We start from the raw sequence: 17,695 nt of genomic DNA on the forward strand, positions 1-17,695 counted from the left end.
GCTAATGAGTGTCTGAGGCCAGATTTGAATTGCAGTCTTCCTGATTCCAGGTCCAGTACTCTGCCCACAGAGCCATTTAGAGGCCCCAAAGCATCACATACATGTGAGCTTTGATTATTTTATCTTCATATATCATGTGTCTACCACAACTTAATAAATTCTTGTTGGATTAGTTTGGATTAGAAATTAAAAACAAAAACAAAAAACCTCAGTCTAGCAGAATAGGTCGACATATTCTCAAATAACTACAGTACCAAATGATATTGAAGGCAGGTACAGGCAAAGTTCAGTGGCAGAAAGGTCCTTACTAACTGAAGAGATCAGGATCCACTTTGTGGAGGAAGGGCTGTGTAGGGAATCAACAGGCATATTTGTGTGGAGCAGGGGCATTCCCTGCGTAAGGAACATCATGAGCAAAGACACAGGGGTGATAAAATGTTGAGTATCTCTGAGAAACAGTCCAGTTTGGATCCAGGAGAATGTGGAAGAGAGTAGAATGTTAAGGAAGAAGGAGAGTGACAAAGATTGTGGAATCTTTAATTCCACAGGACTGAGGAGTGATCTAACCCAGATAAATGTACAAAGAAGAAAACTTTGAAAGTGGTTTGAAGAGGGAGAGGAAGAGAAGGAGGTAGGAAGGAAGGGAGGGAGGGAGGGAGGGAGAGAGAGAGAGAGAGAGACAGAGAGAGAGAGAGAGAGAGAGAGAGAGAGAGAGAGAGAGAGAGAGAGAGAGAGAGAGAGATTGGAAGACCCATTAAGAAGGTATTGCAATAGATCACACAGGTGGTAATAAAAGCTTATAACAGAGTAGAAAAGATAGCCTAATTGGCTACTTCGGCAAGGGAGAACAGAGTCAAAGGTAAGACCAACGTTTTCAACAAGATTGGGTGAATGGTAGTGCCACGGACAAAAATACCTTGTCAGTCTAAAAAAAATCAGAAGCAATAGGTTTGGGGGAAAGATGTTTTGGATATGTTGAATTTGATTTGTTGATGGGACATTCAGTTTGAAGGGGGCTGTCCGGAACTCAGGAGAAGGAACTGTCTAGAAATACTGATTCTTGAAGAGTTTGGCACAAGTTTGGGAACGAAAAGAGCAAAGGTACTGGAAGGATGAGTAGAGGTCAGTGGGCTTAGGTAGAATGGTAATGATGGGAACATAGGGTGGGAGGGAGTTAGAATACTGAGGAAGAGGACCTGTGAAGAAGTCATTTAGGGACAATATAATAGGATAGGAAGGGAGACAAGTTTTAGGGTCCTTTGTAGAAGGGGAACAATGGAAAAAGTCTAATGTCTCATTGAGGATAATTTCTTGGACAACTTCCCTCTCAGCTGGAAATTGTGCTGAGTCCCAAACGACAAACTGCTTTCCTTAACTTCCTTTTAAATATGCAGGAGTAAAAGAGAGCACAGGTAAGGGGGGGAAATGAGAGGGAAAGTACAGGAGAACCTGTAAGGCTAAAGAAGAGGAGAGGGAAACTTAGGGGAAAGAAGAGAGAACAGTAAAAGAAACAGAAGTGAGTGGAATTCTCAGTGAGAAAAGGAGACAAAAAAGGAATAAAAGAAAAGGATAGGCAAAGGAAGGGAAAAGGGTAAGAATGAGAGAGTTGGCTCAGAGTGGAGGAAGCTCTTGAGCCAGCTCTGAGCTTCTGTCTAACGCAAGCTTCGGTGAGCTGCCTTGTAGTCAACTTTATTTCGGAGCCTAGGAGTGTGTGTATCCGAGGTTACTTAGCCCTCCCCTCAAATGATACTACATGGGTGGAGGAGAGATTCTAATGCTAGTTCTGCAATTTAGCAGATTGGCTCATTTGACCTGCCTGTACCCAAGTTTCTCTTCCAAAGAAAGGTTTGGGCTCAATGACCTCTAAACATTTTGGAGTGGGAAGGGACCAATGAGTGGAAGGTTCCTCTAGGAGAGAAAATTGGACAGTTTCAGGTGCATTGCCTCCTAACTTGACCAAGGTCTATGGCCTTGCAAGGGAGCCTCCGGCCCGCCTCGGCCAAAGTCGGGCCATTACAGGTGGGAGAATCAGAGGCACGTTAGGGTGTCCGAACTGCAAGGGACCTCAAAGGTCATCTAGTCCAGTCCGTACCCTGCGTGGAGGGGTCGGTTTGGTAGGTGGGCGCCGGGTAGCCCTGCGGCCAGCCCTTCCGCCCGCGCCCCACCACCACGTCCCCCGCCCCAGCCCGCAAGGCCGCCCGCTCCCCGCCTCCCCGAGGCCGCGCTAAGCAGCGGAGGGCCAGCGGTGCCCAGCAGGGAGCCCAGGGAGCTGCGCGCTTGCTCTCAGGCCACGCGGGCAGCGAGAGGCAGTGCCCCAGTTTGTGGCCAATCAGAGAGTACGGGCCGTGCCCCGAGCCGGGCGGGCAGCGGTGCGTAAACAAACCCACGGAAACTCCTCCGCCCCCTCCGCGCTCCCTCGCTAGCCCCGGGCGCCTCGGGCTCCGCTCTTGCGCGCTCCTGCCGTTTCGAGTTCTCCCTCCTTCCCCCGCCGCTCACACACCCCACTCCTCCTCTTCCTCCTCCCGCGAAACTCCTCCGAGCCACTGTTCAGTTACCTACCGCCTCCCCACGCGCGCGCGCGTGCACACACATCCACCCGCGCAGACACACACACACGCGCACACACACACACACACACACACACACACACACACACACACATACACACACAGATCATGGCCTTTGGAGAGCAAGGTAAGGCAGCTGCGAGGTGCGGGAGCCTCCTTCCCTAGCCGGGGCGGGCCGGGAAGTTTCTTGCGTAGTTTTTTTTCTCTGCTCAGGGGTGCGGGCTGGGGGGAGGGTGTTTGCGGGGGATCGCCGGGGGGCTGTGCCCGCGGGGATCGCGGGCCGGGCCGCGCCGGGCAGGGGGTGGGGCGGGGGGAACAGCCGCCAGGCGTCATGTGTCACAAGTTGCCCAACAAGCCCGGGGCCGCGGCGGGGCTGCGGGGCCGAGAGGGCGGCCGCCGAGAGCAGCCGTGCGGGCCGCCGGCGGCCGCTAACTTTGTCCTCCGGGAAGCCCGCGGTTCCGCCCCGGCCGCCCGGGCTCCTGCCCGTAGTTGTGACCGGAGGCAGCCCAGGCGATGTGTTTGAAGAAGCTGACGCAGTTGGTGACGCTCGCAGCTTCCTGATGAGGGACCGGGAACAGCCGCACATTGCCAGGGCTGGGGAACAAGCGCCGCTTTGGGCCGCTTCCCCCGTTCGCGATTGTTCCAGCTACGCGCCCCGGCGGCTAGTTAGGGAGCTGCGGGCCCGGGTCCAGAGCATCTGTTCCCAGGGTAATTATCTCTGGCTCCTGTGCCATGGCAGCGCGGTTCGCTTCCGTTTTGATTAGCTCGGATTATTATATAAGATGTCACAGAAGGGAGGGAGCGCGGCAGAGGGGGAGGGAGAGCGGGCGTTGCGAAGGCATTTTTTTTCCTCCTTTCGTAAGTTGTGGGGGAGGGGCACGCGGGAGAGAGCGGGCGAATCCGCTTGGGGCTGAGGACCTGGGGACCCACCTGTGTGCCCTCCGGCGCCTCTCCTGGTGCATCCCCACGTGCATCTACGGCCGACTGGGGAGGGGAGGGGGACGACGGAGCTGCGTGTGTGTGTGTGTGTATGGAGGTGTTTGTGTGTTCTCTAAGCGCTTGTGTGGGAGCCGTGCCTCCCCGCTTACGCCCCCTCTACCCGCGTCTCACTTTTGAGGTGTGTGTACCTTAAAAGCCCAATTTAAATATTAAGAAATCTGCGTGTGCGCCCGTATAGTACGTACGGAACGTGTGGCCGCGCTCCGAAAGACGCGTGAATGAATCATCGGCTGCCTGGAATGAGCTCCGATGATTCACCCGGGCGAGGTACACACACACGTACACACGTATGCAGGCACACATACACGCGCTAGTACATCATGTGTTGTCTTTCCTGACAGTGAAAGGAGAATAGCCTCCCAGAATCGGGGGCCGGGGGTTTGCAAAATCTTTGTGAAGTCTGGCTTGGGGTGGGGGGCGGGGAGCACGGGATAGGAACCTTTCTCCCCCTCCAAATCTTACTCTGATTCCCTAGGGTGTCTTCATCTAAGTTACCTGATCTAGTTCACAGCTAGGCTGTGTCTTAATTACATTCAGAATTCACTTACTTTGGATGTCCTGTCGACATGCATAGGGCTAGATTAGACTAGTAACATCAATTTTCCTCTTTCTACTGGGAGAGGTGGAGTAATTAAGAAAAATTGGAGGAAATAACTTTAGCAGAGTTCTGCAGATAACTTAAGGAGTTAGATCGTTAGGTGAGTCAAATAATCTACTGTGCGACGCAACCTTAAAGAGTCGTAGTATGTACTTCTTGCCTTTTGCAAAGGACCTTATTATTATTGACCTCCACTTAGTATATGCCCCACTTCTCCATCTCTCTCCCACCCTCATCTCTGTCTCTCTAATTTCAGATCAACAGTTAGAAGTATCCTAGCCAGTATTCCTGACTGTCTCTGACTTCTCTTGAAGGCCAGAGCAAATCTTGCATATCATAGAGAGAAATGTAGAGCTTGATTGCATTTGTAAACCCTTGCTCTTAGGTATTATTAGGGGTGTTAGTTCCCTGTGTTTCAGCATGACATTTTCTGCTTCTGTGAACAGATGGCATCTGTAGTGAGTGTATGTTAAGTAATCAGAGTTTTAAGATACTCTGAATAATGGAAGCCCTGAGTTTAAGAGGAAGCCATTTAGAGGTTTGCTATTCTGTACAGTAAGGGACAGCTTTTAATTGTTCATTGAAAGTGATACAGAAAGTTTGGGAAGCTTAAGTGGCTCCTGAAAAGTTCAACTGCCATAGTGATGTACATAGTCTTCGTTAGATTTTGTATATTTAGGTTAAATTTTTTCCCCCCTAAGCTTTAGTGCCCAGACATTGCTTCAGTACTGGGGATAGCTCATAGTAGACAGGCAGTATCCAATATAGTTTAGGTTTTTAACCAGAATCATAGATGTTGGGGAGAAAAAGGGTGTGGTGATAAACATATGAATTAAAAGTCAGATGACCTGGGTTTATATTCTGGCTCTATGTAACTAACTGACTTTGTGATCTTGAGCAAGTAATTGAATCTTAGTTTCTTCACCTGTAAAATGAGTGAGTTGAGCTAAATGAGCTATGGATGTATATAATCTGTGATTGATATCTACTGAACTTAACTAACACCAAATATGATGAGTATTTCCATATACAGAAGACTTAAAACCCCCCCGAACTTGTCCAGCAAATGTTTGAACATATATATAATTTCATTTTTTGTCCTAAAAAAATTAATTCTGGATTTAATGAAAACAAAGAGAGAGATCGTTTCCTTGTACAGAACAGAACAGAGATAGATAATTGTGAAAATGCAAATCTGTATTGGACCTCTTGCTTTAAAAAGAAAAAGTAAATAATAAATTTATCATTTTACTTTCAAATGCTGTGCAGCTTGCCTGTTTTCTTTTGAACTTCCTTCAGTCTTCTCTACAATAAAAAAAAATGCTACAAGGACCATTATTATTTTCTCCTTTATTTGGTGACCCTGTTGCTGTCTCTAGTCTTTTCTCTTAATGCACACATGCACACACACCCATACAAAAAGAAAAATGCAGTCATTGTAACAAATAACCAAAGTCAAACAAAACAAATCCATCCCTTTGCCGAGTCAGAAGTGTTTGTCTCATTCTCTGTCTTGAGTCTACCATTCTTCTGTCATGAGATAGCACAGTGCAATGCACTCAGTCCTCTGGAGCTTGGCTGATCATTGAATTAATTGGTCAGAGTTCTTAAGTTATTCAGAGTTGTCCTTAGGATGCTGTTATTTTTATATAAATTTGTTTTTCTGGCTCTGTTTACTTCACTCTGCATCAGTTTATACAAGTCTTCCCAGGTTTCTCTGAAACTGCTGTCTCAACTGAGAATATTTGTGAAGTGCTTAACACAGTGCCTGGCACACAGTTGGTGCTTAATAAATACTTGTTCCCTTGTCCCTTTATCCCTTTTGCCATTGCCCTAGATGGCCTTTAAATCCCTTCCCCCTTCAACTTTCCATAATTCTTGTGATCATCTAATTGATGAATCCAAGCTAAAAAGCTAACAGAAATATTTCACTGCTGATATTTTAAGCTAACAGTAAGGTGGATTTTAAAAACATATACTTACATGTGTTTGCACATATACCTTTACAGAGATTTTAAACACTAAACTTAGAGTTTAATTCAAAATATATATGGTTCTATTATCTCATTGATGAGTATTATATCTGATGAGAGTGAACCTATTCATGCTGTCTGCCCTGCATGACTATTTCACATATAAACTGTGAAAACAAATTTAAATTTAAATAATATTAAACCTCACACACCTACATAAGGCTACTCAGTTTCCAGATTATTTTCTTGCCCGTATTCTCAGTGTTTAATCAATGAAGAATTAGAGTTGGCTGTGATATGGACAGTCGGCATTCATCTCTCCACAACATGTATTTTATTAAATCTTAGTGACTTCTGTCTAGGTTTCATAATAAAGTTTATTCCTTGGGATCAACTTGTTTAACTTGAGAATTGAAAAAACAGGAAAGCTCATCTCTCTTTTTCCTGCTTTTATCAAGGAGATAGTGAATTAAGCTGCTCAGTCAATGGATTTATTTGAAATTTTTTGTGGTCACTTGATTTGAAGTGATCTAGTTTCCCTTTTGATACATAAAAATGATTAAAGATTAGAACATAGATGTGCTTATTTTAATTAGCACAATTGCACATAAGAGACTTGGCTGGTTATGTTGAAATAATATTGAAACAGGATTCAGGAAACCTGAGTTTTCCACCTGGCCCTGCCGCTGACAAGTTAACCACTGGACCTTAGTTTTTCTCATCTGTAGAATAAGGGGTTTGGATTATATGATTTCTTTGGCTCCTTTCAGTTCTAACATCCCGTGAAATCAGTCAAGAACGCTTTTCGGATAGTAAAGCAATTGAAATGAGAAAGCAGATTATATGACTTATCTGTACTGGCCATGTGATACTCAGCTTGGTAGAAAGAGGCAAATAAAAGTAAAGAGTAGTTTGGTAGACTTGGTAATTTGTTTAAATGAAAAAAAGTTTAATTGGAGAGAATTGGTGAATTAAATTAAGATTTTCTTGATCATAGGGATAAAGAGGAAGGGAGGGATGTTAACATGAGGGTATCAAGGCATTGATTAAGTGTTGGCAGAACTAAAATTATGTTAGCATCATGATTTTGTGAACTATATGCTGTTCAATTCAACAGACATCACAGAGTACCATCTAACATGCCAGGCATGGTGCTAAGTACTAGAGATACAAAGACAAAACTCAAAATTCCCCTGCACTTAAGGACTTAACATTCTACTGAGAGGATATAACATTTATACAAATAATTGGATGAAGAATATTTTGGAGGTATATAAGGCAGCATGGTATAGTGGATGGATAGATAGCGTAGTTGGATTTGGCATCAGAGAGACTTGCATTGAAATTCCACCACAGATACTTACTAGCTGTGTGACAGTTGGCAGGTCCCTTAACCTCACTGTTAAATGAGGATAGTAATAGCTTCTGCTTCACAAGCTTGTTGTATGATTTAAATGAGATGTCTGTATAACTCTTTGTAAATTTCAAAATGCTGTATAAATTGCTAACTTTTGCAATTACTATTAATAAAGAAAATACAAAGCAGTTCATTGTGGAAGAGAGAGCACTAAAATTGAGCAGGATTAGGAAAGTCTCTGAATAAGAGGGAGTCCCTGAGATGAGCCTCCAGAGGAGCTAGTGTTTAGAGGTAGAAGAAAGGAAGATGAGCACTTGGGGCACGGGAAACAGCTTGTACAAAGGCCTGTAAATGGGACGTGAAGTATGTCTAGTTTGACTGGAAGACTGGATTGGGGTGGTGGTGTAGATAATGTGAAACAATTATGGAAAGCCTGGTCAGAATTTGATAATGAATATATTTAAATGCCACACTGAGAAGATGGTATTTCATTGGCACTAGGTAAATAGGGACTCCTTGAAGTTTCTTGAGTGAGAGATTGATGTGGTCAGATGCATTTAAGATTAACAATTTGACATTTTGTATTGAGGATAGATTGGAGGGAAGAGAAGTGAGAAATAGGGGGGTGATGGGAGCCTACTCAAGGTTTGTAGTGATCTGAGTGAAAATAAGGGGATGCCTGAGTATAACAGAGGTTGTCAAGGTAGAATCATTATGACTTGAAGAATTGAGGATGACTCCAAGCTTTTGAACAAGTGACTTAAAAAGGTTTATTGTGTGTTGTACAGAAATAGGCAGGTTTGGGGAGATGGAAAGCAAGTCCATTAGGGACATGTTAAATTTGGGATGCCAAAGGATATCCACCTAGACATGGCCTGGAATTATGAAGAGAGATGAAGGCTGCATATATAGATGTGTGAATTTTTTACGTAGGGAAAATAATTGAACATGGGAGTTGATGCTGTCACCAAAAGTAAGATGGCTTAGAGAAAAAAAGAGAGAGGAGGACCTGGGATAAAGCCTTGAGGATACCTACATAGAGGGATGGTATGTGGATGAAGAAATAGCAAAGTATTTTGATGAGTAACAACCAGATATATAGAAGAACCAGGAGAGAGGAGTGACAAAGACCTAATTAGGAGAGAGTATTCAGGAGGAGGGGCTGCTGAACAATGTCAGAAACTTCAGGGAAATCAAGGCAGATGAGAACTAAGAAAAGAACATTGGAGACAAAAATGGAGATCATTGATAACCTTGGAAAGAGCAGTTTTAGTTGAATGTTGTTGGGCAGCCAAATTTCAGGGCATTGAAAAGAAAGTAGAAAATGAGAAGGTGGAATCAAAAAGTGTAAATGTCTTTTTCTGGAGTTTGGTTGTGAAAGGGAGGAAATGTAAAGGATGATAACTTGAGAAGATTAAGGCTTTCTTCATTATGAGGAAATGTGGACATATTTGTAAGCAGCATGTGCAGAACCAGTGGATAAAGAGAAATTAAAGATTAGAGAGAAAATGATCAGAGGGGAAATCTTCAGAAGGAAATGGAAGTGGATGTGATCAGGGGTGCAAGTTAGAGGGTTTGGTCTTGTCAAGAAGAGCCACCTCTGTCAGAGACTGGAGCAAAAGAGGAGAGAATAGAGTTTGGTTGATGTTGAAGGATGTGAAGAAAATTTTGTTTGCAAGATGCTCACTATATGGTGGAGTAAAGGTGCAGTAAAAGCTCTCCAGAGCTCATCCAAATTCCCCTCCAAACAATTTAAAAATAACATCTCAAAGCAAAATACTAGAGCAGCAGAACCAGCAAAAGGATGGGGTGAAAGAATTTCCCAGCCCAATACAACTTAGAATGTAGGCAAGAAAATTCTGTCTCATGGGGGTGACAATGAAACACAGTCCAGTGCAGGCCAAGCACCAGCAAGCCAGCAGCAGGCCTTGGTGGTGACTGAATTGGCAGCAGAGGCTTCAGGAGCTCTCAGCTGGTTGGTAAGGGGGTTGACCAACTGGTCAGAAAGAGATTACAGGGAACTCTTTATAAGCACGTGGTGCAGGGCTTTGTTGTATTGCCCTTATGTGGTTCTGAGTCACAGTCCCAGGGCAAGAAGGAGCATTAGCACTCTGTGGCCACAGGGGACTCTAGTCACAGTTCCAGGGCAGAAAAGAGTACTTGTGGTCATGCATAGGCCAGGAGTTCAGTCAGCCTCTCCTTAGATCATACTACTTTGGAAGAACTGAAAATTTACAGACTCCTTTCCTCCGCCCTCACAATTAGCTCTGCAAACAACAGCATGAAAAACCTGAAGCTTGGAACAGTGCTCCATCCACCCCAGGAATGGAATCCAAGTTTAACATAAAGTTAAAAGTCAAGAAATAGGCTGCAAAAAAAATAAAGAACAAAAAAAGACTTGAGTGTACAAAGTTACTGTGGTGACAGGAAAAAACCAAAAATTCAGAAGAGGACAACAAAGTAAAAAACTGCTACATCCAGAGTTTCCAAGAAAGATGTGAATTGGTCTTAGGCCCAAAAAGAATCCCTGGAAGCACTTAAAAATTATTTTAAAAATCAAAGAGGAAGAGAGAAAATTGGGAAAAGAAATGAGAGTGATGCAAGAAAATCATGAAAAAAGAGTCAATAGCTTGGTAAAAGAGGCACAAAAAATACTGAAGAAAATAATGCCTTAAAAAGTAGAATAGGCTAAATAAAGAGCCACAAAAATCCACTGAAGAGAAGAACATCTTAAAAAGCAGAACTGGCCAAATGGAAAAAGATGTACAAAGGACCACAAAACCATGCATACCCTTTGACCCAGCAGTACTACTTCTAGGGTCTGTATCCAAAGAGATTTTAAAAAAAGAAAGGAAAAGGAACTATATATACTATGTGTGTGTGTGTGCGTGTGTGTGCGTGTGCGTGCGTGCGTGTGTGTGTGTACATATATATATATATGTATTTTTTAAAGTAACTTTTTTTGTGGTGGCAAAGATTTGGAAATCGAGGGGATGCCTATCAGTTGGGGAATGACTGAACAAGTTCTGCTATATTATTGTGATGGAATACTACTGTGCTATAATACTACTGTGCTTTTAGCACTACTGTGCTAAAAAACAGGATGCTTTCAGGAAAACTTGGAAAGACTTACATGAACTGACACAGAATGAAATGATCAGAACCAATAGAACATTGTATACACTAAGAGCAATATTATATGATGAACTACTGTGAATGACTTAGCTATTCTCAGCAAGGTAACGATCTAAGACGATTCCAACGTGCTTATGGTGAAAAGATGCTGTCTACCTCCAGAGAAAAAATAGATGGAGTCTGATTATAGATTGCAACACAATATTTTAGCTTTCTTTTTCATTTTTTGGTCTATGTTTTCTTTTACAATATAATATGGAAATAAGTTTTGCATGACTGTACCTGTATAACCTGTATCAAATTGCTTGCCATCTCAGGGAGGGGAGACAAAGGGAGAGAATTTGGAACTTTAAAAAAAAATTAAAATGTTAAAAATTATTTTTACATGTAATTGGAAGAAATAATTGAAAAATCAAGTATGAGACAGAATCTTGAAAGGCATTGGGATGGAATGATGGTGTAGTTGTCTTGAGAAAAGATTGGACATGACAGTATATGCCTATAATTTTTGTGACTTAGGGGTCTTGGGCTAGGGGATCAGGAGCTTGAGAGATCTGAACTACAGTGCACTGAAATAATCCAGGTATTAAGTCCAGCACTCCTTGGGAGTAGGAGGACCATCAGGATGCATAAGGAGATGTGAATTAGCCTAGGTTGGAAATAGTAGGTCAAAGTTTCCATCCTGATCAGTAGGGGAATTGGGCCTGTGGCTTGTGTCAGAGAGCAAGACTCAGTTAAAAAGAAAGAAAAAAGCAGCATGAAGACGAGGTTTGGAAGAGAGGCTCTATAGAGAGTGTGATATAGTTAGGGAATGAGTCAATAAAAGATTTGCGTTGAAACAATGAATCTCCATTTAAACTTAGTTAGCATGCCTTTTTGTTTCTCTCTATATAATAGTTCTTATTAATGGAAGTTCTTTTTTTATCATCTCCAAAGCGTCTGTAAATATCTGTTTCCCCTCCTCCTCCCAGAATGCCATGCCATATAACTAATGGCATTTTTAAAGACAAAAAAATGAGAAAAAAAAACATTTTAACTGCTCAATACAACGAAAAACTCTAAAATATGTGTAATGCACAACACCTGAGGAGGGCCTTCTCCTAGCTCTTCTTTTTAGATATGTTTGTTCTTTATAATTTTGCAACATTGTTTTTAGTGGTTCTTTCTACGCTGTTGTGGTCATTGTGTACATTGTTTCCTTTGTTGCACTTATTTCTGCATCAGTTTATGTAGATCTTTTCATGCTTCTCTGTTTATTATTTCTTACAGCATGGTAATGTTCCATTACATTCACGTAAGCACAATGTGTTTAGCCATTCCCCGATCTGTGGGCATCCACTTTGTTTCCAATTCTTTGTCAGTCAGTAACAATGTATTAAGCACTTACTGTACGCCAGGTACCATGCTAGCCTAGTGAAAATAGTGTCAAAGACAGTCCCTGTTCTCAGGGAACGTGCAAAGGAGAGACAACAGAAAAATAACTGTATAAGCGTGATATCTAAACACACACACACACATATATATGCATATACCTATACATATATATTCAGGATAAATTGAAAATGTTCAACATAAGAAAGGCACTAGCTTTAAGGAATCAAGAAAGGCTTCTTGTAGAAGGTTGAACTTTAGCTGGGATTTGAAGGAGACCAGGAGGGGCAGGAGAGGATGATAAGTTAGCAGGAGTGGGTTACCTGCAGCCTTGAGGCCACATGTGGCCTTCTAGGCCCTTGGGAGTGGCCTTTTGATTTGAATCCAGTTTTTACAGAACAAATCCTTTTATTAAGGGGATATGTTCTGTGAACTTTGGATTCAGTCAAAGAACTGCACTTGAGGACCTAGGGGCGTTGAGGCCGCATGTTCCCCACCCTTGAAGAGAATATTGGGCAAGTCAGTGAAAATACTTGAAGTCTAGAGATGAAGTATCTTGTTTGAGGAGCAGCCCTGAGGCCAGGTCACTGGATGGCACTACACATGGGAAAGAATAAGGTAAAAGAAGGTGGGAAAGGCTGGAGGAGGCTGCTTGTGAAGGGCTTTGAAAGCCAAACAGGATTTTTTATTTCATCTTCAAGGTGAATGGAGGCACTGAACTTGATTGAATAAAGTGATATGGTCAGTTCTGCCCCTTCAGAAGATCAGTTTTACGAGCTGAAGTGGGGAGAAACTTCAGGCTCTCATCCAGACTTTTCTCTGAACTTCTTTTAAGAAGAAGGGGAGGGGAGGGGGTGATAATCTCCAAAGTCTCTATTTGGCTGCTCTGTCTTCTCAGTCTTCTGATCTCTGCCTTCCCATCTCCGGTTGCTCCTTATCTGATTTCTGATTCCTCCATTTGAAAAACCTAGACTCCACAGTTCAGTCCTTTGCAACATAAACATGATATCACTTTACAATAATCTCCAAATGGTTCTTTGATTTCTATTGTTTTCAGCTCTATTTTTAAAACCTTGAAAATTATATTTAAATAAGCTGATTGGCAATATTGCCTTAAAGCCAGCTTTTCCTTGGTTTCTGGGCCTCTAAGAACCGCTTTAACACAAGTTATACTTCTCTGAGGGACTGTTTTATCTTATTCCTCAGAAGTATCTCCAGCTTCTTTTGAATTAAGCTATGAAAAAATATCAAGTGCTTACTAAGTACCTTATGGGATGCAAATAAAAAAGGCAAAGATAGCTTATCCCCCCAAGGACCTTTTATTCTAATGGGGGAGAACAGGTTAGGAAGGGAGATGGTTAGGGAGGGTTCTAGAGTGAGGCCACATGTGGCCTCGAGGCCTCTGGTTCCCCACCCCTGGTCTAGGAGTTCAGAGTGAAAATACAAGGGAGAGGCAGGCACTGATTAGTAAAGCTATTCTCCACAGTGCAAGGCTGTTGTCTAGAGACACAAAATATCATTTTCTGCCCTTTTCAGAAACTAAAATGTACACATATGAAAGAGGTGGATAGATGAAGCAAACCTCAAAGGGAAGAGAGGTTGCTGAGTGAAGGTGGCCCACAATAGATGGAAGTGGCAGTAAGGAGCTTGGAATATGCCTCTTCCTTTTCCTCTTCTAGTATGTAAGTGAGCATTCATTACTGGAGAGACATGGCCAGGCTCACAGTGTAATATGGAAGGGGCTAGGTATCTCTTAAATGCAAGAAGATGAAAGAAATGGGAGAGGAAAAGGAGCCCTAGATAGTGGTAGAGGGCTGAGATATGGTTGGTTAATTCACTGCCTCTATCTCAGGCACCCAGCTCAGAATGTGCAGGGATAACCTACTGAATCCAATTAGGTTTGCCCCAAATTTCAGATTTTTTGTTTTTGTTAACTTTTGTTGCCATTCTATGTGTGGATTTGCTTTGTGGCTTTTTCAGAAAGTTATGTTGGGGAAGAAAAGATAGATCAAAGAAGGAATTTAATAACTTCCTACAATTTGGTATGTAATAGGTTAAGATCACAGGAGAAAAGCTTCTTTGCTAAGGAGAGTGTTCTGTTGTCTGGAAAAGATATAACAAGAAGGGTTAATAGAAAGGTGAAAACCTGCAATGAGTTTAACTCTTACCCAGTACATTCTAGTATACTCAAACAACTAGTACCTATGATTGCTAATGTGGCCACTCAAATAAGGTGCACTTGTATTTCCTTCTGCTATTGATATCTTCCCTGTTGGTCTGTCTGCTTAGACTGAGTTTTCTTCCCCCTGAGATCTTTGGCAATTTGGTCTTTTATTTTTTTTTTAATTTCCCCCCACTTTTCACTTTCTGACTCCCCCTCCTTGGATGGGAGTCACATTGTCCTTCCATGCTGGGCAGTTTATGGCTCACCAGTATGTACCCCAAGACTTATAGGGGGAAAGAACTGACCCCAGTTGTATGCAAAGCACTTTTTTTCAAGTATAGTGACTACACAGTCCCAAGTGTGTGTGCCACATATCTCTGCCACTGTACTATCGTAGCTGAAGTAAACAAATAACTTCAATTTGGAACTCCAGCACAGGGAGATGGTGGGGAAGAAAGAAATGGAATGTAGGGTTGAGTTGTTTTGCAGGTCCCTGGGTTGGCCTATGCAGCCCTGCTGCCAGGATTGTGGTTGGGGGTAGGTGAGAGGACATTGAGTGACCCTGAAGTTGCTTTATCTTTTGTGCATAATTTCTATTTTGGAGAAAGGTCCTAAGCGTCAAAGAAAATGTCTAGTCTTTCAACTGGTAATGTAATTTCTTTCATAAATTTCTTTAATTCATTGATTGTAATCATGAATTTCTTTCAATTGGTCATGTAATTCAAGTTTCTTCTATATATGTCCTATATAGGTGAGGTCTAGACACAAAGTGGTATATAAATACCCCCACATGGTTGCTTTTGGGGTCTCTTACCTCATCTAGGCATGTGAGACATCCCATTTCTCTCAGTTTGACTCTCTCTTCTAGTTTCTTTTCAAACTAGCAAGTTTGATTTCCCCAAAGATAGACCACCACCATGCAGTCTTAGGGCAACCCTGTTTAAGAGAAATATGCTTCCTCTACTCACCATTCTAGATTTGGGGTCTTCATCCAATGTATTTTCTGTCTATGTCACTAGCTGCTCACAAGGCAACACAATATTGTGTATGATGTTTATACAGCCAACCATGCATAACAAGGGTACTTTGGAATCTGAAACAGAACTATTTACTTAGAAGGTAAAATAGATAATAAGATGATAGATATTCATCCTTTAAAGCAAATGTGTAAATAAGAAAATATACCACAATATGCATATAAGCCCAGATTATTCTCTCCTGCCAGCGAACTCATCTGCAAGCTTCATTGTAATTGGCTTCTTCAGGAGCATCTGCACCGTAAGAACCTACTTGGGCTCACTGTTTGGTTGTTGATGCTGTTTCTTCATCTGGGGAAATCCCTCTCCTCCTACATGGCCTTTAATAGTCTTTCATTTAAGTGTAACCCTTGAAAAGGCATTTAGAAGTTGTGAAGCCGTCCTGAACCTAGAGAAATGCAGAGCTGGGTTCACCATCTGTTGTGCTGACCAGCCCAGCCAGCTTTTCATTCCCTTGGGTATCTGTGCTGACCAGAGTGGAGCTCACAGCAGCATAGTTCTGGCCAGAATTCTGGAGCAGTTATAAAGCCTCTTCTGCTTTTCCTTCTCAGACCAGTAGTGGCAGCAGAGAGCAGTAAGCCCTTAGAAAGATTATTCCTGAAAGGCAGTAACGCTGAATAGAGCTCTCAGCAGATGAAATAATAACAAATAGGGGGTTTCTCAGCTGAAGTCTTCTGTCAGCTGACTGCTAACTGCCATAACTCCTATGGAGTAGCCTTTAGAGCCCTCCAGCTGGCACTTCAACCCTTCTCAGGGTCTCCTTCGCATGCTGTTGTCTTCCATGATACGCCTTGCATGTATTCATAGCAGAAATGAGTCTCCTGAGTCATCAGTCATAAACAATTCATCTTTTACCTAAAAAAGTCAAATCTCACCAGCTTTTTCCTCTCAAATCGACAGTCTCTATTTCAGTCATACCTCAGTTTCCATTTATATGATTTCTTTTCTTCAATTTTATCTGCTTTAATCATAAAACATGCATATGTAAATTAGCCTTGTTCTGAAATTTTCAACAAGGTCATCTCTCCTTGGTGCTACCAAAGATGTATTTCTTTAAAATCCCATTTCTCTGGTTTTTCATAAATAAAAGACGTTTCTCTGCCTGTATAGCATTATACTGCTTCCATACAAGTGAGGCTTCATTCCACCTTGGTGACAACAATTTTGGCCCTCACTTAGATGCAGTATATCATTCTTTCCAAACCAGCTATATCTTGTCTGAAAGCTGTGCTTCTTCATACGCATATTTTATCAGTTTACATTAAAGCTCCTGTCCACTTCCCTGCTTCTCTCCAGATCATTTTCTTTCCCAGACTCCCCCTAACCTGTCTGAAAGCTGTGTTTCTTCAAACACTTAATGTAATGGTTTACATGAGAGTCCCTAGGGTCCTGTCCTCCCCTCTCCCATCTTCTCTTCTCCTTAGTATATCTAGCGGTAGTTTAATAATAGTAACTCACATATACATATACATATAATTATATATATATATATATATATATATATATATATATATATATATATATACACACATATGACTTTTAAGGATTATCAAGACTTTAAATCACAATAACCTTGTAAAATAGGTAATATAGTTATTTCCCTCCATATTTTACAGATGAGAAAACCAAGGCTTATCAAATTTAACTGATTTTCCCAAAGATCACACAAGTAATTGTTAGATCTGGGAATCAAACCTAACTCTCTCGACTCTAGGTCCAGTGTTCTCTCATGTTATTTGTTTATTTGACTTCTGAAGAAACACCAAAGAAGACTTCAGTATTGATGGTGACTTGTCTTATCATTCAGGCCTCAACTGGAAAAGTACCATCTTCATGGAAAACAAATGGGTTAGAGTTGAACTGGCAAAAGATGCCACTGATAACATATTGGTTGCCTAAGGAATGATTATTTTATCTTAAAAAAAAAACCTTATCCTGTTGTCCTCTAAAACTGAATTCTCTCAATTTTTCCTTTACATTTCAAGTGAATTATAGTGAAAGAAAAATGGCTTTTCAGTAATATGAGTAAATGAAAGTTGCTGAAAAATAAACAGCACCATGAGTTTTTCCAAAAAATCACTTGAATCCCTTGGTTCACCAACTAGGTTTGCCTTCCTTACGCTATTACATCACACGCTACAGGAAGTAGCAAAACCATCTTCAAATTTTTATGGGGGAGGGGGAGTGAGTAGGGATGAGTATGCATGGAGGGCATCTGTGATTTCATTGGCTTAGGGAACTCTCAGTGTGGGCATGACTTACACTCATATAGATCTAGACCTGCCCTGCAATTATCTGGGGCAGATAGAGGTTCAGTAGACTTGCCCAGGGTCACGTAAACAGTATGAGTCAGAGGTTGAATTTGAACTCAGTTCTTCAAGACTTAGATTCATCTCTCTGCTACACACATTAAGCCATTGTTATTTCAGAACTGAGAATGCCAGTAATTTTTATTGTTTGTTTTTTCCAGGGGAAGGTTTTAAGAATGACAATA

At 42.0% G+C, this 17,695-nt stretch overlaps 1 protein-coding gene across 3 annotated transcripts in view; it reads left to right on the forward strand.

Moving 5' to 3' along the window:
• The first annotated feature begins 2,427 nt into the window (after positions 1 to 2,427).
• PCGF5 (polycomb group ring finger 5) overlaps positions 2,428 to 17,695 on the forward strand; it is a 140,373-nt gene continuing 125,105 nt past the window's right edge. For 2 of the 3 annotated variants that reach the window (XM_072625091.1, XM_072625113.1), the window contains exon 1: positions 2,428 to 2,694. The gene's annotated coding sequence lies outside the window, so the exon portion shown is untranslated. The remainder of the gene's footprint in view (positions 2,695 to 17,695) is intronic. The other variant, XM_072625118.1, reaches the window with a different exon arrangement.

This window comes from Notamacropus eugenii, chromosome 1, assembly GCF_028372415.1.
Source record: "Notamacropus eugenii isolate mMacEug1 chromosome 1, mMacEug1.pri_v2, whole genome shotgun sequence".
Taxonomy (NCBI): Eukaryota; Metazoa; Chordata; class Mammalia; order Diprotodontia; family Macropodidae; genus Notamacropus; species Notamacropus eugenii.